Source organism: Acanthaster planci, linkage group LG02 (assembly GCF_054643075.1).
Source record: "Acanthaster planci isolate LZ-2023a linkage group LG02, COTS_SCS, whole genome shotgun sequence".
NCBI lineage: Eukaryota > Metazoa > Echinodermata > Asteroidea > Valvatida > Acanthasteridae > Acanthaster > Acanthaster planci.
The window spans coordinates 30,462,930-30,481,902 of record NC_141778.1 but is presented as its reverse complement, the minus strand read 5'-3'; the positions used below and the strand labels follow the sequence as shown (position 1 = coordinate 30,481,902).

General features: G+C 40.8%; 1 long non-coding RNA gene across 1 annotated transcript; it reads left to right on the top strand.

The window, feature by feature from the left end:
- Window positions 1–362: 362 nt before the first annotated feature.
- Window positions 363–17,618, top strand: LOC147800134 (uncharacterized). The gene is made up of 3 exons (XR_015424601.1): window positions 363–613; window positions 8,734–8,817; window positions 16,675–17,618. It is a non-coding gene; the product is annotated as an uncharacterized LOC147800134 (long non-coding RNA).
- The last annotated feature ends 1,355 nt before the right edge of the window (window positions 17,619–18,973 follow it).

Genomic DNA, 18,973 nt, shown 5'->3' with positions numbered 1-18,973 from the left:
CATCGGCAATATCGTGATGGGTACTAAAGCAATTTAATACTCCAATTCTGTTGCCCCTATTGAAGTCACCCCATTGTTTATAAATGTTTGACATAAGCTCACTCGGGGCCTTTGATTCACCCTTGTTGATTTGGTGTCAGTTAATTAAAAATAAATGTATGTAGCTATAGAGGGTGCAGTGAAGTAATTCTAGTGATAATTTCTGTCCATCTCGTTTGAATGGAAAGTGCCCCCACAGGAAAAAGGAGATTGTTCCCCCCCCCAACGGTGATAGTGTTAAAATATTTTTCAGGATCGCAACCATAAGCTTTGATTCCTTCCAAAGAAAGAAAGAATACATTTAGTTGTTAAAATTATGGTTGCGTGATGCCGTCCCGATCGACTGGCCGAGAAAGTACAGGAATGTGGCCGGCTGCGCATTGGTTCACTGCAACACTTCAAAATGGCGGCCTCCGTGCAGGCACGGTCCGACGATGGGTATTTAAAAATGGTTCGTTTGCTTGACGTTAGTCGCACTAGCAATGGTGGAAAGACGAGAAAAAAAGCTTGGAAGACAGTTTTCGGGATTAGGACATGTCAGAGACAGTGTTTGACTGGCAACGCTACTCAACAGGTAAATACAACTGCTTGCATTTCATGATTATGATTAGGCCTATGTGGCGATGTTGTGTCGTCAAATCCCCGCCCCTCTGTAAATGTATAGCATAGACTCGGTCTGGGTCTTTGCTTCATCTGTAGCCAAATGTTACGTGTTGAATTTGTATCAGGGAATTAAAAATGGATGCATGTAAACTGTGCAGTAAAGTAATTCAAGCGAAAACTTCTGTCCAGCTCAGTGGCAAATACAAGTGTTTTTGAGGACGTAAATGACATCGTTGAGAGGTGTTTCAGAAAAACATGGGTTATTATTATTGGTTTTGTTTACTTGCTGGTTCAGAAAGTTAAGGTTCAGGTGATCATAACCAGAACTTTTGACATTCAATTTTCCATTATATCACAGTAAAATCCAGCAGTACAGGCTTCCAATGGCAAAAAAGTGTACTCATAAGGTACGACCTGTGGCCAAGTACTTGTCACCTCATCAAGCTCTGAAAGTTTAGATTCTCCTGTTCATCACTCAGATGGGTGCCAAATGGCTTAAATTTGGGGGATGGGGATGGGGAAGTTGTGTATCCAGCGGGGGGCAGGGGATCAACTTGCCGACAGATTTCATAATTTACTTAATTGTTTTTTATTAGCCGAGATTACACCAAAAATGTAGGTGTAGGAAAGAAACTAATCTGTGTATTTATTTATCAAATAAATAGGCTACCCCAAATCATGCTTTAAGCCCGAAAGTGCATAATTTCCCCCCAGACACCCAAAGCTAGATACACCACTGCTTGCCCGATCATGAAAATTTAAAAAGTGGTGGGGGTGACACCGTATGACAATATATAAAAGTCCCTCTTCTTGATATTGATATGTACATCTGTAATTATGTAGGCTGTTCATGATGGCATATTTATGGCAGTGTTGTAGTTGAATACTTGTTCCAAGCACCAAGTACTGCCGAGTACTTAGATTGCCGAGGGACAGTTCAAGCCTGATGAGTACTTTACCAACCAAGTACAAGTACAGGTCTTCGAGTACAAATACTATAAATACTTTTGAGTGCGAGTGTAACCTGGAAAAAAGACACACAATGGGGGAACTCGCGAAAACCAACATGAACCAGGGATCAAAAGGAAGAGTTGCAGGATATTCTCAAAAAGAAATGACAAAGGAAGATCAAATTTGATTTCAACAAGCAAAGAACAAAAAAAAAATTTATTTCACTGTGAACAGAGTAGAAAAAATCCAAAACAAATCTCTCAATTAGAACCAGTGATTTTGGCTGAGTTTCTTAAATGTATGGACTAGGAAATGTACTCAACTCGTAACCAATTAACTTAAACCAGCAGTACTGCTTAAACCAAGACAAACGTCAACCAGTACCAACACAGACTTAAATTATTACCCAACACGGACTTAAATTACTAACCAACACGGACTTAAATTATTGACCAACACGGACTTAAATTATTAACCAATACCGACTTAAATTATTAACCAACACCAACTTAAATTATTAACCAACACCGACTTAAATTATTGACCAACACAGCACTAGTAAATAGTCGCAAAATTAAAGCAATCAAGCAAGAAACCAAGTTCACAGCAGACCAAAGCTGAAGGCAGAAGTTGCTTAGTAAAAAAGAGAGAGCGGTTAATGTGGATGCTGTGGTCCAGTCTCTCTTGCTGCCCGTCCACATCTGATTATACCTAAGGAACTCACATGCATCAGGTCTTGTGCAATAGGGCATGACAGGATATTTACTCTAGGGATTATTTTGGAAAGGGGGGGGAACCACTCCTAGCAAATTCAGGGCAAGCTAACAAGAAATTCAATGTTAAAAGTAGGGGGACAACTCCTATATACAAGCAGGTAAAGCAAAAACAACTAAGTGAAAAGAGTCCCCTCTACACGAGTACTTGTACTTCTGAGTACAAGTATGAGTCTGAGTATACTTGTATTGCTGAATACCAAAATTATGCATTATTTAGTTTGATGAACCACTATTGATTGTCTTTGTAAACATTTCAATGAAAATTACCGGTAATTTTTATTTGAAGCAAGCCCAAACAAGTTTTTGTAAGGAAAACACAGCAAACAGAAGACATGAAGTCGAGGTCACTTAAAATAATCTACATTGTACAGTGCATGTTTAGTTTACAGTATTCATGTATTTTGGCCCTGGAATTCCTTCAATTTAAAAAAAAGATAACAAAAACACTGAAAGCATGAAAGGCTAAGAAAAGAGCTTTCATTTAAATTTTCCCAACTTTCATGTCTGCTCTGGGATTTATCCTTTTTTGCCTAAAGTCCCAATGCTCCTTGAATAGCCTACAACATTTTGTCTTGGTAAGTACAAACTCTTTAGAAGCCGACAAGCGTACACCCTGTAAAAGGAATGGAAACTCAGTGAGGAGACGTTGTGAGAGTGGAAGAATTTACTCTTGAATGTGAATTGAGATAGTCGCTAATTCAGCTCCTCCAGTTCTCAACTCACCTATACCAACTTGAAAGGAGTCCATATTACTGTTTTTGATTTCATTTCCTGAAATTATTCAATATTAAACCCCCCCATAATATGTACCCTTTTAGAGGCACCTTAGCATCAAAAGTGATAGCTTTGAGAGACTTTTGAGCACTAGGAAGCATTTGCACATGCATCAACTCCTATTTGGAGGCAACATTCTACTATTGCAAATGTACTGGAGAATTCTGGATCATTTGCTTGTGGTTCAAAACAATAAAACCAACACTTTGAGAGGTGGGATAAATTAATATTTGATTACAAAGTTGGATTTGTGTGACCTCAAGTCTTTGATAGCATTCCCCTAAAGTATAATTTTCTGCAATAAACAAGTCTTTTCATAGTATTTAATTAACAACCTCTACCCCAGGTCACCTGTAGTGTCATACTAAAATACACCTAGCATGACGCTCTGGATGATCCCCAGAGAACGGTATGAGCAAACCCATTACTGCATCAACCTGAACAGACTAGGAGCTAATTAGGAGGAGGGGCACAACGTCCTGAGCTTAGTTGAGCAAGACTCACTAGTAGGAATTCAGGTTCGTTTCAGAGTGTTGGTAATTATGTTAGGGTTACATTACTTGACAGGGAAAAAAGGCTCTCACTTTAATTCAACAGTACCAGAATAATCAACAATTATTGATACTGAGCAGTGCCAAATTATGTTTGAAAATTGGAAAACAAAGACCTTGGTGTGGAATTTCATTTGATATTTCCTGTGTCAGGCGTGCCTCAAATGCACCTGAAAACCAACATTGAAGACCAGAACTTCAATTATAAGTGTGAATTGCAAAGTGTTCAAAGAAATGTTACCAGTTATCAAGCAGAAAGGACGAGGAAGCTATGCCTTTTTTTCAGTTTCCCAAATTTCAGTGTATTTTGTGGATGATAGTCTTTCAAGAAACTGGAACTAAAAAATCATCCTTGTATGTAGCATTCAGCATTTACATGTACGTAAAAAGATGGGACACGCGATGCACAAGAATATTGCACCAAGAAAACATTAATTTAATGTAACTGGTATGGATAGAGGTAAAGTGGAGTAAATAGAACATTGTCTACACTTCGCTCATTCTACCCAAACAGTCACTATATTTACAAATTTCCTAGATGCTTTATTTCATTTGCACTACAACTTGATCAACTGTAGTTCGCCCTCTATTACCACAATGCATTGTGGCACCGCCACCATGTTCAACTTTCTTTTTCTTGGCGCAATCGATAACGAACAAGTGTTTATCTTCTGTTCTCGCTCCACCTTCCTGTGGTAAGTTGATCAACTGTAACGTTCGTATGAACAATAAATTGCAGTTTTGGGTATGTACGTTTATTATCTCTAAATGTATACATTTTTTGTCGGTTTTGTGTGGTATTTTCCTCTTTCTTTGTATATTCATGCTTTACATTGCTGACATTGATTCTACCTATGTCGTGTCACCTAGCGATGTTATACACTACCCTCCAAAATTTTTGGGACATGACAAGTCCACGGATAGTTTTGACTACTACATGCTATTAATGAGCTGTTCTTGTCAGTTATCAGAGGTTTTTAGTAGTGAAGTAGATTCTAATGATGTAATAGTTGATTATGGCTTAGTTTGATTACATCATAGTATTCCCCAAAGTCGTTTGACTTTCAATAATTCGGTGTTCCACACCTGGAAAGTGTACTATTCACATTTCTTTATTAGGAGGTGACCTTGGGATGACCACGGGGATTTGGGCATTGACAGTGTTAGTAGCATACATGTACATGTAACTGAATGTTGTTACTTTGATCTTGGGGCATAGTGTTGTTACAAAATCAGAGGTTTGAAAGGCCTAAAGCATGGTCCTCTGCCCTTATCTTGATCTGGACAATCTGAAGCCGACGGTAATGGCTAAATCCAGGGGGATTTCCTTAGAAACACGCCAGTCTGTAGTGGTTTTATGATCTGAAGGCTACAACATTTGCAAAACAGCCAACAAACTGAATGTCTCTCTCCATGGAGTCCACACCTGCCTTGCAAGGAAAGCTGAGACTGGGTCAAATGTGGACAGAAAGACATGCGGCCGGCCAAAGATTACCTCTAAAGCAGAAGATAAGCACATTAGAGTTTGCAGCCTGCAATACAGATATTTGACATGTCCAGAAATTACTTCAGAATTGAACAGCACACGAAAGCAAGCAGGAGAGAAAGCTGTTTCTTCATCCATAGTGCGGCATCACCTCAAAGCTACAGGGTTGATGGGGTGAGTATCCAGGAAGAAACCACTCCTCAAGAGAAACAAAACAAGGTGAAAAGGTATGATTGGGCTAAACTGGACCAGAGAGCAATGGAAGAAAGTACTGTGGTCAGACGATTCAAAACTGGATGTATTTGGCTGTAAGAGATGGGTCTATGTTTGACGAAGATCGGGGGAAAGGATGGAATCACAATGCATCAAACCCACAGTCAAACACGGAGGAGGAAGTGTAACGATGTGGGGTTGATTTGGGGCGGGCAAAGTTGGCAAATTGTATCGAGGGGAAGGAATCCTCAACCAGCATGGACACCACAGTATTTTCCAACATCAAGCCATTCCCTCAGGACAACATCTGATTGGTGCCAACTATGTCATGCAACAAGACAATGAACCAAAGCATATGTCCAAGCTGTGGAAGTCATATTTGGAAAAGAAAGAGTCACAAGGAGTGTTGACTGTCACAGACTGGCCCACCCAGTCGCCAGATTTAAACCCTATCGAGTTGCTGTGGGAAGAACTGGACCGTAAAGTAAGAGAGCAATGCCCATCGAGTCAAACGAATCTGTGGGAGCTTCTTCAGCAGGCATGGCAATATATTTCACCAGATTATCTGGAAAAATTGATGGATAGGATGCCAAGAGACTAGTAGTCAGACTAGTGCTATGGACTAGAAATAGTTGTTCAAAAGCATGTGTGGCAAAAATCCCCCAAAATAGTATTTGCTGTTGTTAGCAGGCCCAAATGTGTTAATAATCATTGCATGAGCTGTACAAGTAAGAAGGATTACATCGTAAGAATGTACAGTATTTTACTGCTGAGATTGTGGAGCATCTCACCAGAATATTAATAAAATGTGTAATCATAAACCAAACTTGTTAACTCAATAGTTGAGGGCTTAATGCTTGAACTCGTCCTCAACTGTTCCCCCCAGACCGACAAGAGTCGGTATGGTCGAGGTGTTAAGGTCCCAGCTGATGCTCGTTTTTACCGTGCTAACGGTTCACTGTGTCCAACTCCTTTCTGGTCAGAACCGGGGTTAGCAAACAACCATGCACAAGGAACTGAGCTGCATTCCAGGCCAGAGAGAACGGAGGCCTGATGCCAGTCGCCCAGGCCGGGAAGAGCGAAGGCTTACGAATGAAGAAGAAGGAAGTAGCCTAGCTTGTCCAACCACTCAACCTCTGGTTTGGCGAACTGAGGCACACCTACTGGTCCCAGTAACCACTTCATACATCAGCCCACTGACATCCAAGACCTCTTCACCAGGGGCACCTAGGCATGAAACAGACTAGTGCTACCCAGACAGACTCCCCATCACTTTCATACAACAGTATTTTACCATTGCTGTACTTGGTGATTTCAACATTGATTTTCAATATTATCGCCTCTGGCTCAACGACTGCTTACTGTTATTGATATTTTAAATTTGGAGCAGTTGGTGACGTTCACCACTTGTGATGGTATTTCTGCCAGTCAAGGGTCAGTAATAGATTTGTTATTTACTAACAGACCTGACCTTTTTTCAAATGTCGTAGCTTATCCTGGTCTTGGAAATAGTGATCATAATGGTGTTAAATTTCATTTATCACTCTCTTTTGATGATAAAACTGTGAGTCGGTCATTTTATCAATATAAAAAGGCTGATATTGGTATTCTGTGTGGTACTATTTGTAGGATTTCTTGGGATACGTGTTTCTCTGCAGATGATATAGATGAGGTCTGGGTTAGATTTAAAGATCTTCTTTTTCTAGCTGTAAAAGATGTTGTTCCTGTGGCCAAACAAAATGGAAGAAAGAAGCATCCCTAGATTTCCTTTGAAATTGTTGCTTTAACAAAAAAGAAACACAGGGCTTACAAGGCAGCAGTTCGCAGTGATAGTAATCAAAATTTGTGGGCTAAATACAAAAGACTTCACAATGATGTCAAATACTTAATTAGACAGTCTTACTGTAGTTATGTTCAGGACATGGCTTGCAACTCTTCGAATAATCCAAAGCAATTTTGGTCTTTTGTGAGTGGTCAACATCATAAAAGTATAATTACGAGCTTTCACAGTGACCTTGGTGTCGTTAGTGATCCTACCAATATTGCAGAAAATTTCAATCAAATTTTTCAAAATGACTTCAGTAATGGTCCTCATAATCTCAGTGGCAATTCATGTGACCATACCATCACTGATTTTCATCTGGGTGATGTTTCCACAAGCCCTGCAGAAATTAAACAACTGCTGTCAGAGCTTAATATGTATAAATCTACTGGGCCTGACTGTGTTTCTCCTATGTTGCTTAAATTGGCCTGTGATAGTTTGGCTCAACCACTTGCCAAACTTTTTAATTTGTCTCTTGCTACTGGTTCAGTTCCACAATAGTGGAAGTTCGCGAATGTGGTTCCATTGTTTAAATCGGGTGATGCTCATGCTAAGTCCAATTACCAGCTTATTTCACTGTGTTCTGTTGTTGGGAAAATTCTGGAAAGGATTTTTTCTAAACGTCTTGTTAATCACATATATAGAGAGGGGATAATTTCACCTAGTCAACATGGATTCTTGCCCAAGCGCTCGTGTGTTACACAATTAACGACCCTGTATCATGGTTGGGCTAATGCTATTGATGTTTCTAAACCCCCTCGTATTGATGCTGTTTTTTTATTGGTTGAAGGCCTTTGACCGTGTCAATCACCAAGTGAGATGGTTTAAGTCCATCCTGGGTAGCAACCAGACTTATACTGGTCTCCAATGATTATAGTATCAGTTCTACGCTGAGTGTCTGCACAACACAGTTTGTGACGCTACTCAGTGGCCATGTAATACCCCCAGGAGGAAGCGTGGGTGCAACCCGGATGCTCAGCAGAAGTGCACTCCCCCTGAACTGATCAGAAATGAGGAGGAAGGGGTTGGGTGGGTTGGGAGAGTCTGGTGTAGCAGGGTGTGTCACTTGACCAAGAGTGAATTCATGTAGCCAAAGGAGGTCTGTATAATGGAATGGCTTGCGTTCCTGGTTGCGTAAGATGATGTGAGTGCCGCACAGATAAGTCTGGTGTAGCAGGGTGTGTCACTTGACCAAGAGTGAATTCATGTAGCCAAAGGAGGTCTGTATAATGGAATGGCTTGCGTTCCTGCTTGCGTAAGATGATGTGAGTGCCGCACAGATAACCGAAAAGGCATGTCGTACAAAAAAAAATTAAAAGAAATTCAAGCCCACAAGTTTGAAATACAAAAAACATGACGACTCGAATTCCCCCTGTGAGTTGGATAGTGAGTCAGGAATTGTATGCGGAGGAATAATAGGTCTACCAGTGGTGATTGAGCATGATGCCTTCCAGAATGAAGGAAGAAAAGCCCACGGTGCTTCTTATCTTTACTATTTGCTCTCATTACACTTTACAGATGTACGAGTTTAGGCAGTTAATGGCTATGGCTAGCTTGCTGCCTGGAGGTGGCGTATGTATCAAGAACTCAATCAAATCCAAGGTAAGTACCATAATGAGTGAAAAATGCAGATCATCCTGTGATCTCTGTAAACAGTGTAGGCCTATTTATGGGCACAATAGCAACATTATTTATCATAGGGATATGTGATATTGTGTCCTTGTATATGTGTGCAGTGCATGCGCTAAGGATGTCGGCCCAAGCGGGCAATCACTCTGGAATAAATTTGCCGCCATGCCATAGTCCATCCACACAAGCTGCCTCCCTGGTCCACATTTATTTCTCCATCTCAACATAATGGCAATGGTGTTCTTGGTTGCAGTTCCTCCATAATACTCCTAGTGGAGTTTGAATGGAGGTGCTGTAGGGTGGACTTACGGCAACATGTTTTTGAAAAAGGGCTGTCTTACATTTAACTGCATCTGTTTGTGTAACTATTGTAGGGTAGAGACTATTCCATTCTTTAATTGTACGTTGGCTGGTACAACAAATTGAGATGAGTAGCCTTGTTGGTTTCTGGTGGCTTTTGGCTTGGTATGGGCTTGACAATCTATGTTGAGTTTTCCATGTTGCATTTTGTAGAAGTCAAGCAGTGTGCTTCACGTCTGTCGTGAAGGGTGCTCCATTCAAGTGAACGTAGGAGTTTGGTAACACTCCATTCCCTTCTGTAGGTTTTGGTCACAAATCCGGCAGGCTGTCTTTGAACATCTTTAACTGTGTATGGATCCCATGCACGAGTTCCGTGATCCAAGTGTGGCCCAACGAGGGTGAGATACAGCTTTCTCTTGCCAAAAATTAAGCAGTGGTGGATGTTTCATCTCAGAAAATTCAGCACACTGATTGCTTTTGCTGTCGCACGATGCGTCTGGCCAGTCCAGTGCAGATCAAGTTAAACTTTGATGCAAAGATGCTTTATCTGTTTGGTTTCCTCAAGGGGGATACCAAGGATGTTATATGATGTTTCACCTGGATTCCTCCTCTGGACAGATTAAAATGCATGCCCCACTTTTGTGACCGTTCAGCCATCGTATCAAGATCTTTTTGAAGAGCATCATTAGCAGACTTTGATTAAACGATGTAACAGGCAATCATCGGCGAATAGTTTGGTGGTGCTTGTGACTATTTCATGGATGTCGTTGATATGAAGAAACAATGTCGAACCAATATTCTGCCCTTGGTTTTACCGCTTGGCACAGGATGCCACTCGTTGTGGGCACTTTGATAGGAAGCTGGAAATCCATCATTTTGTATTGGAACTAACACTGTAGAAATCAAGTCTTTGATGGGGGGTGGCATGGAATGTTTTGGCAAAATCAAGCAATACTAGGTTAGTGACAACATTGTTGTCAAAAATCTTAGCTAGATCATTTGCAATCAAGATAGCTGAAACTGGCATGACCTCTGCTTCCTGAATGCATGCTGATTATCAGAAAGACAATGTCCAGAAAGCTGTCCCATGAGGTTGCTGTCCATAATGTGTTCCAACAATTTGCAGCAAACAGGACGATGCTTTGCAGGGTTGGTAGTTGAACCTTTCTTGAAAATAGGAATGATGTTGAAGTGATATTACAAGTGGCGGTAATTAATAGAGACCGGAGGTGGGAGTTTCAAGCTTCTACAGAGCTTATGAATGAGTGGTTTATTCATACAGTGTGTGTACATGCATGTAGGTGTATAAGATAGTTCCAATCACAACAGATGTTTGCCTTTCCCGGATTCAGAGGTCATCTGAGTCGCTCACTTTTGAGACCTGTTTCTGCTGAGCGCCATGGCTAGCTTTCGTGAACGGAGCGTGTCGTTATTGCTTCATTTACATCTCATGAATATGGCTTTTCCAGGATTTTGTTGACGTAGCACCATGGAAATGGTTCTCCAGCTGGTGCATGTACACATTGAGCTGACGCGCTCATGTCAATGCACGTAATTACACGTAGTATAGTAACGCATGTGTAGTTGCAGTTATACACTGCCCCAAATCCGAGGTGCAGAGCCTTATCGCTTCGAACCCATCGTGCCACCGGAGTGCCGACAGGATCCTGATCAGGCTGGCAATGGGGCCACTGCTGGTGAACGAGACGGTGAAGGGAGACCAAGATCATTTGCTTCCGTACTCCGGTGAATTTGCCCCCTCTTGTTTTAATCCACTCTTCTTGGCATGGATGTACAATTTCTATCTCATGTTGCACAACTGCTTGAGTCTCGTAGAGAACCAAGGAGGGCGCATGCGACCCTTAATGAGCTTGTGGGGAACATGCTTTGTATCAGTGTCATTTAATAGTTGGTGCAGTGCACAATATGCCACAGTTGTGCATTTTGTGCGGCTCATCAACTCACCCAAAGAGTGACTTCAGCATAGGAGGACAAATATGCATTTGACAACCACAGTTACTCTTTTGCACATTTTCCATGTGGATCACACATGCATGTATATATATGCACAGATTCAGCCATCTCAACCACATCCAGTTGCCCTCAACAGATCTTTTATTCTGGATGCTGGTTGAAGAAACCTGCAGCCAAATGCTCTGCCCATCTATAATTTTTTCATTGTCCACCTTTCCCCAGGGAGGGATTTTATGGGGTGGCCGGGGGATTTAATCTTGGCATGTAGTGTTTGCTTGCACCATAGGTTGATTACTAATTCCAGAACAAGGCGAAACATCAGAGACTAAGTCTGGAGGTGAGGTCAGTTGTAGGGACAAGGTGTTTTTAGAGCTAGTTTGTAATGCCACGTCCGGTAGTAAATGTCACTTTCTGGGTCAGGTGATTTGTCAAAATGAGGTTAGGCAATGCTTCCTGAAGACCTCCTTTGGGTTCACACTGTAAACCATCAGAGCAGTCTACCCCTTGAACATTAAAGTCACCCCCAAGGATGATGAATGGAGAGCCCCTCGAAACATAAACTTTGGAGATGTTAGATTCATGGTCTAAAAGAGGCACAGGATTTACCATTGGGTGGACAGTAAAAACTTCCAATCAGGAGCGTTTGTCCCTGGAATGAAGCTTGACACCAGATTTGCTCATAATAGCTGGTTAACCCCTTCACGTCCTGATAGTTTTACCGCAACCCACCTGGCTGCCGGGTTTATTTTCCGAATTTGGCAAAAGGCAACTGCAGACGCCTACATTGGGCACCAGGCCTATCTGGCAAGTTTGCTGGGTCACACACTGCACACAGCCTGGCTCTGTGTAGTCATGAAGCCTGCTGGGGTATTTGGATCCCAGGTACCCGGCACTTGCCTTGCTCATGTGACAACACCAACTACCCAAGGACGCTCGGTTACAGTGGAGAGTGCAGCACCCGCTCAGTTCACACGGTCTATGCTTGCTTTTAGTGGGCACCGTGGCTTGTGTGCCCGCTTCCCAGTAGTCCATGCATGCCCAGCATCAATGTCCAGCCCCAACTTGTATATTGAGTGTGCTTCACAAGTTTTTATTTCAGCTAATACCCGGTGAAGATTTCCCGTAAAATTCCCCTAATGTTTTTATTTTGCGCAAAGTTTGCTCATAATTTTCTTGAACATTTCTAAGTTGTTTTTTTTTGGCAAGTTCTATTCAAATCCCCTTTCCGTATGTAATGATATATATAAACAGCCCCGTCTAAGTTTGAACCTTCCCATAAAAACTATCTTTCCAAACTAGTCCTCCCCATAATTATAAAATTAACAGACACTAGAAAAACACAAAACAAATTTCTCACTTTTCTTCTTCTCTTGACGACTTGTCATTTCTTTTTTTTCTCTTTTCTCATATTTACAATCATTTTATCTTTCTTCAATGTTATTAAAAAAAAGGAACCTTCCAGTAAAAAACTTAGCCAAAAAAAGGAAAGGAGGTGGAGAGTAGTTGCATTACACGATGTCTTGACACAGGAGAAAATTCATTGTACATGAATAAGTAATTGATTCAAGTATAATAAACCTTGAAGGATTTGCCTCAAAATTCATGTACTATTTCTTGGAATACAGGAAACTTTACGTAAATAAGCAATTGATTCAAGTGTGATAAACCTTGAAATAAGGAGCAGCAAAAAGTGGAACTTGCCTAATTTCACACATCAATTTAGTCACTTTTCTTTTACCATATCTAGAACAAACATCATAAAATTTCATGTACTATTTCATTTATGATTTTTTGGAATACAGGAAACTTTGTGATATTCCTTGAAACAAGGAACAGCGCAAAGTGGCACTTTACAAATTTCACACATCGCTTTGGTCTCTTTTCTTTTGCCATTTCTAGAACAAACATCACACTGTTTGTATAATGTAGCTCGTTTTCCAGTTTGGCAAATTTCTACCGCAAAATGTCTTCCTATCAGTCTACCTGGACCAGGAAGACAGGGTGGTCTACCTCTAGATCGATTCACTGGCAAATTTGGTGAACGCAACTCTAAAATTTCACTTACCTTGGAACCTCTCTGACATGTTTTAGGTGATCTTCAAATGACTGGGAGAAAATCAACATATCAATGAAATTGACAACATTAGATTGACCTCAAAGGAGTTCCCTCATCATGCACATAAATGTTGCTGGCGCATTTATCATTCTGAATGGGAGAACTGTAAACTCAGGCATTATGAATGCAGTTTTGTCTTTGTCATGATCAGCAATTGGGATTTGCCAGTACCCTTTGGTCAAATCATCCTTTTTTTTTGACTGACACGATTGGCGACGCGTATTTCAATTGTGAATATTTGATTACACCAGTTTTCAGCATTGCCCCAAAGGCCGGAGATTTTCATTAGTTGAAAAGCTTATGAGACAAAACTTAAGTTCCAGATTTACTAAACTGGGCATGTTATTACCAGTACCATGGACTAATATCAGAAAATTATGTAAGCTGTTTCCATACCTGTCGAGTATTGTCCCCAGTGATATGATATCTCTGATCTGTCACACTTCAGAAAACTTTGCCAAGGGACTAGCTTGTTCTTGTCTCTCTGTCACTGCTGAAACTAGGGAAACTAATAACAAACCGTGTTTGAATTTCAGCTCATATGACTAGCACTTGTGGGAGCCACTGTTTCAAATTATAAGGTGCACTTTACAACGGCAATTGAAGCATCATTGAAAATAGTATCAAATCAACAAAGATCAGGGCCAAATAATATACAAGCTCACATTACTTGAATTTCTCATAAACATTTCATTAAAATCTCATTATCTTCTCAGTTGTCATTTTCCATTTCTTTTTAATTGTTGCTTTAGCTAAGTTAGCTAAGTATATTTATTCTTCAGAACACCTTAAAATACATTTCCAATAAGTAATCTTTCTCAAGCCTTTAGGCATCGATTTAAACATTCCTCTATTTTTGGCATTCTTAAGATCTGTTTTCAACCATCTGCATTCAGATGAAATCCCACAACACAAGAAACGTTGATCTAGGGCTATAATTAAACAATCCCACCTATTTTGTCAGCCAGTCAATCTCTTCCAGTTAAGGTTTCAGCTGCCATCCCCAAATGCAATCCACCTTGAGTAGAAGCACAGCCTAATTGGTTGAGAAGAGTCGTGTTGGTTGGGGTATTCATTTTGTTGGTAGCAATGGGGCTGCTACCATGTCCTAGCTAGTCGTTCATGAACCAGTGATGCACAGTTAGTACCAAAGGAGCCTCTGATGCCAAGGAAATAGCGTTCTCTCTCAGTCCAACTAAAGGCCAATATGGGAGATCACAGTCTGTGCAGAAAACATTCCCAAATTATAAACGGTATTAACCATAGCCTCCCAGCGTGCATGTGAAATCATATTGAAATCAGACGACTTTTGGGACTGTTTGAGCTATGTTATGGCTCCCTATATATACATGTCACCCAGTAATTGGGCAAAATAAATTTATCCACCAAGGACGACTTTTAAATAGACATAATGATGTCACACTTTGTCTACACTTGCTATATCAAAAGACGATGAGGTGGGGTAGGTCTTAATGTACTAGGTCTAGAGGATATGAGGGAATGAGTTGTGTGGCCACATGCATTCTGTCAGATGATCACACGCAAGAGAAAATTTATCAGACTTGCAGAGCCAGCTAGTTCTGCAGCAACGCTGAGTTGATTGGAATGTGCAGTCTGCAAATGGAACAAAGGCTGGTGTCAGAATGGCCAAAACTTGTTACATCTCCAGACAGTCCCATTTCAGATGAACTCACCAACAGTCTACATAAGGCAAACAAAGGAGTAAATAGGAACTTGCTGTTGCTAGAGATGAGTCTTCAAGGACCAGTCTGATGCAGTGCTGACAAAAGATGTCCTGCTGCTCCGTCCCGATGTTGCCAAGACAACTTCTCTTGACAAACTCGAGTGCCAGAATTCAACTGACAAGTCAGAGGGGTACAAGCAACATGCCGGTTTGTTGACATCAAGCCTTCTGCAGTGGACTTAGTTGCAATGCTGCTCTCATACACCACTGATCAAGGAAATCCTGATTGTGATGGCTGGCCTACGTTGAATGCCAGATGCCGACTGAGGAATGTCAGGGTTTGTGCAACACAGAATTTAAAAGGCTGATGGAAGGAGTCTTTTGTCAGCAATGGACGCAACTGTCCCTTCAAGGAATGCCCTGCAATATACATCTACAAATGTCTTGAACGCAGTGAAATTGTCACCCCAAAAATGGACATGTGCAACAAGATTGAGAGCAATTGTGAAAAACATTCGTGAAGTGCAGCGTTGCAGGAAAGGTGCCAGTTGCCGTGGCGACTGACAAAGTCAAGCATCCTTTTGGTGGCTAAAATTTTTATAGCAACCATGGAAATTGTCCACTTTATTGGTCTGCTGAAAAATATTAGTTCAGTCATTGTGCGCTGTGTTTGTTTTAACTTTTCACCTGAGACATGCTGCACGTCCTATATATCCTTGACTTTATCCCCAATCAAAATTAAATTTTTACAAGCAGAAAACTGGGATTTACTTATTTTATCTCACTAAAAGTTTTGTATTTGTTTTCCATCTCAATAATTATACAAATAACTAGCCAGGAAGAAACCAAAATGAGAGCAAGCAGAAACTAAGATGAATGACAACATTTTCCATAGTGTATGATGGTTCACTTCCCGGTAAAAGTTTACTCCACTGTGCTTGTTTTTTCTGCTCTTGTTTCAATAAAAACCTGGAATTCAAAAGTACAGAGTACAAATTATTTTGTTTTCTGTTGTATTTTGCCTCCATTTGATCTTGATGTACAGAAAAAGCAGCAAAAAGCACCTTTTTAAATCCCAATCAAAACAACATGGCCGCTACCGTTCTCGAGATCTTTAATAGAGGGCAACTTTCACATTGTGACACAATAACACACTTGAGAGAAGCAGAATATCTCCGAAGTCATTCATTTGAAAAAAAGAAAGAAAAATGTTGCCCCTGGGAGAAACCTCAGGGGTTAATGAGCATGGCTATGGCATTTTACACATTTTGAATAGGAAAACATGTATCTTGTGTACATGCCTTTTGCATCTTGAAGGCGCTGATTTTTTTCCTTCCTTTACCAAATCTGGACAAACTTTTCCTCTTTAACACAAACGTCCTATTTTAAGGTTCATCTGGGCTCATTTTGTTGTAGATATACCCCCCTTCGGAGGAGGATCCAGGGTGGAAATGGGGGGTTGTAAAGTGGCTTGCCTGCCCAGTGTAACAAGATTCAACGGGTCAACTCTCCCTAAGGCCAAACAGCCTCCAAGTCTGTGGTTGCAAGTCACCAAGTCACCACGCTACAGTGGCATTGTTCAATGGAACTAGTTCCCATTGTGTCAGTTTGTTTGGCTCCTGCTGATTGCCCAGTGCATGGAAGTGCATCAAACTTTTACACCTGTTGCACTGTGCTGCATCTGGCAGGGTTAGAGTCAAGTTCAATATTGTCAAGGTGATTGATTTAACCTTTTTCTCTTCTTCTTCCATTTCAGAAGGATGTAAGATGCAGGCCCTTTTGATTCTGCAATCTGACTTTCATCTTGCCTGATCCTTCATCAGTGCTCCGAGAGGCGGTACTTTTATGCCAACAAGGGGATAGGTGTGTGAAGTTAAAATAAGCAGGCTGTATAAGATAACATTTATTAACAATTGCTGTATTTGCACAAAACAAATGGTCATTTTCATGCTGTTATTTTGAACGAAAAGCAAATACAAACTGTTCAAACGTGTTGACTTTTTAAAATTGGAACATTTTGATTTCTAAAAAAGGAAAAAATTGTAATTAATTAATGGAAAATTCCTTGCAAACGAGGGCGCTATTTGCTGCATTACAGGCGTTACACAAACATGTATATGTTTATAAATAGATTCTCTAGCATGGCTGCTTGTTTTGCTACATGGGCTGTAACATGGAAACATTACAATTTTGTGCCGTCTTAGAATATGAAAATCAAGACAGTTCTGATTAAAGTAGAAGGGTTAGCAGGTTTGGAGTACATGTGCATGAGCATTGCAAGGCTTGAAATTCGACTTTTGGGGGCACTGCCATTTTGGCCTCACGAAATACCGGTAGGACACGTTGAGGGGTAGCCCTACTAAGGATGGATCGGGAGTGAGAGTCCGTGCCACACTAGTGGGGCTAGTTAAGAGGCACCGCGGCTAATAACAGGAACAAAAGGCCAAATATCTACAAAGGAAAGGCACTGAGGCCAAGGTGTACATGTAAAATTTTCTGCAAAACAAGTTATGAAATTGAAAAAAAATGGTGTTTTATGTGCTTGATGATGAGCTATCATATTTAAATATTTTACAATCCATGACAAAAGATCTTATATTACAGGATAGAACTGGCATATTTTCTGCGAAAGAATTTCTTAATTTAAGAATGCTAATAAATTTAACCTTACATTTAACAAAGAGAACGGGCTTTGTTTCAATTTGACAAATCTTTTTTGACTGCACTGCATGAGTTTACCAACAACATCTCCTTGTGGTGTAAAGTTTACCAATTCATCACGTCACAGAATAATCAGACACACGTAGTTGAATTTGCTGCGTGCATGCATACACAATCCGCAACTAAAGGGACAAACGACCTAGCCGTAGCTGTGGAGGCCCGTTTCGGACATGGCCTAAGCCCGTGTATGCCTGTACCAGCCGAGTTGTTGCACAATATGCCCGTATGTGTGCTTGGCACCTGCAGCGAATAATCATCCACGAACGTTGGGCTGCAGAATGGAATACACGTACATACATGTACAAATCTGTATTAGTTTATATCAGTCTACAGATGCAATGCCTCGTTAGTCAAATGCTTTGTAAGTCCAAAAATTCAGACTCCTGAGGCATCAGACTTATGAGGTGTTGGACTTCCATACGCACCCAGCCTCGTCAAGCTGTACGGTGCTGCGGCGCATTGCGCCGGGTCGGCCAGTTTGGCTGGCTAGGCTATATGTGCACCCATGTGGCATGAAGACGATCGTGTAATATTAGACCGCAACACGAAATACATTCACATGCATGCAAAGTAAGCAACTTTTGAGAAACAAGGGCACCACTGCCAGGAAGAATGGGACACATGGCCAATTTGGGCCGTGGACAAAGTGGAACTTTTTAGGGCACCACGCCCCCTTGTAAGGGCAATGATCGCCATGGCCACAGCAGGTGTGTTTTCCATCTCAATAATTATACAAATAACTAGCCAGGAAGAAACCAAAATGAGAGCAAGCAGAAACTAAGATGAATGACAACATTTTCCATAGTGTATGATGGTTCACTTCCCGGTAAAAGTTTACTCCACTGTGCTTGTTTTTTCTGCTCTTGTTTCAATAAAAACCTGGAATTCAAAAGTACAGAGTACAAATTATTTTGTTTTCTGTTGTATTTTGCCTCCATTTGATCTTGATGTACAGAAAAAGCAGCAAAAAGCACCTTTTTAAATCCCAATCAAAACAACATGGCCGCTACCATTCTCGAGATCTTTAATAGAGGGCAACTTTCACATTGTGACACAATAACACACTTGAGAGAAGCAGAATATCTCCGAAGTCATTCATTTGAAAAAAAGGAAGAAAAATGTTGCCCCTGGGAGAAACCTCAGGGGTTAATGAGCATGGCTATGGCATTTTACACATTTTGAATAGGAAAACATGTATCTTGTGTACATGCCTTTTGCATCTTGAAGGCGCTGATTTTTTTCCTTCCTTTACCAAATCTGGACAAACTTTTCCTCTTTAACACAAACGTCCTATTTTAAGGTTCATCTGGGCTCATTTTGTTGTAGATATACCC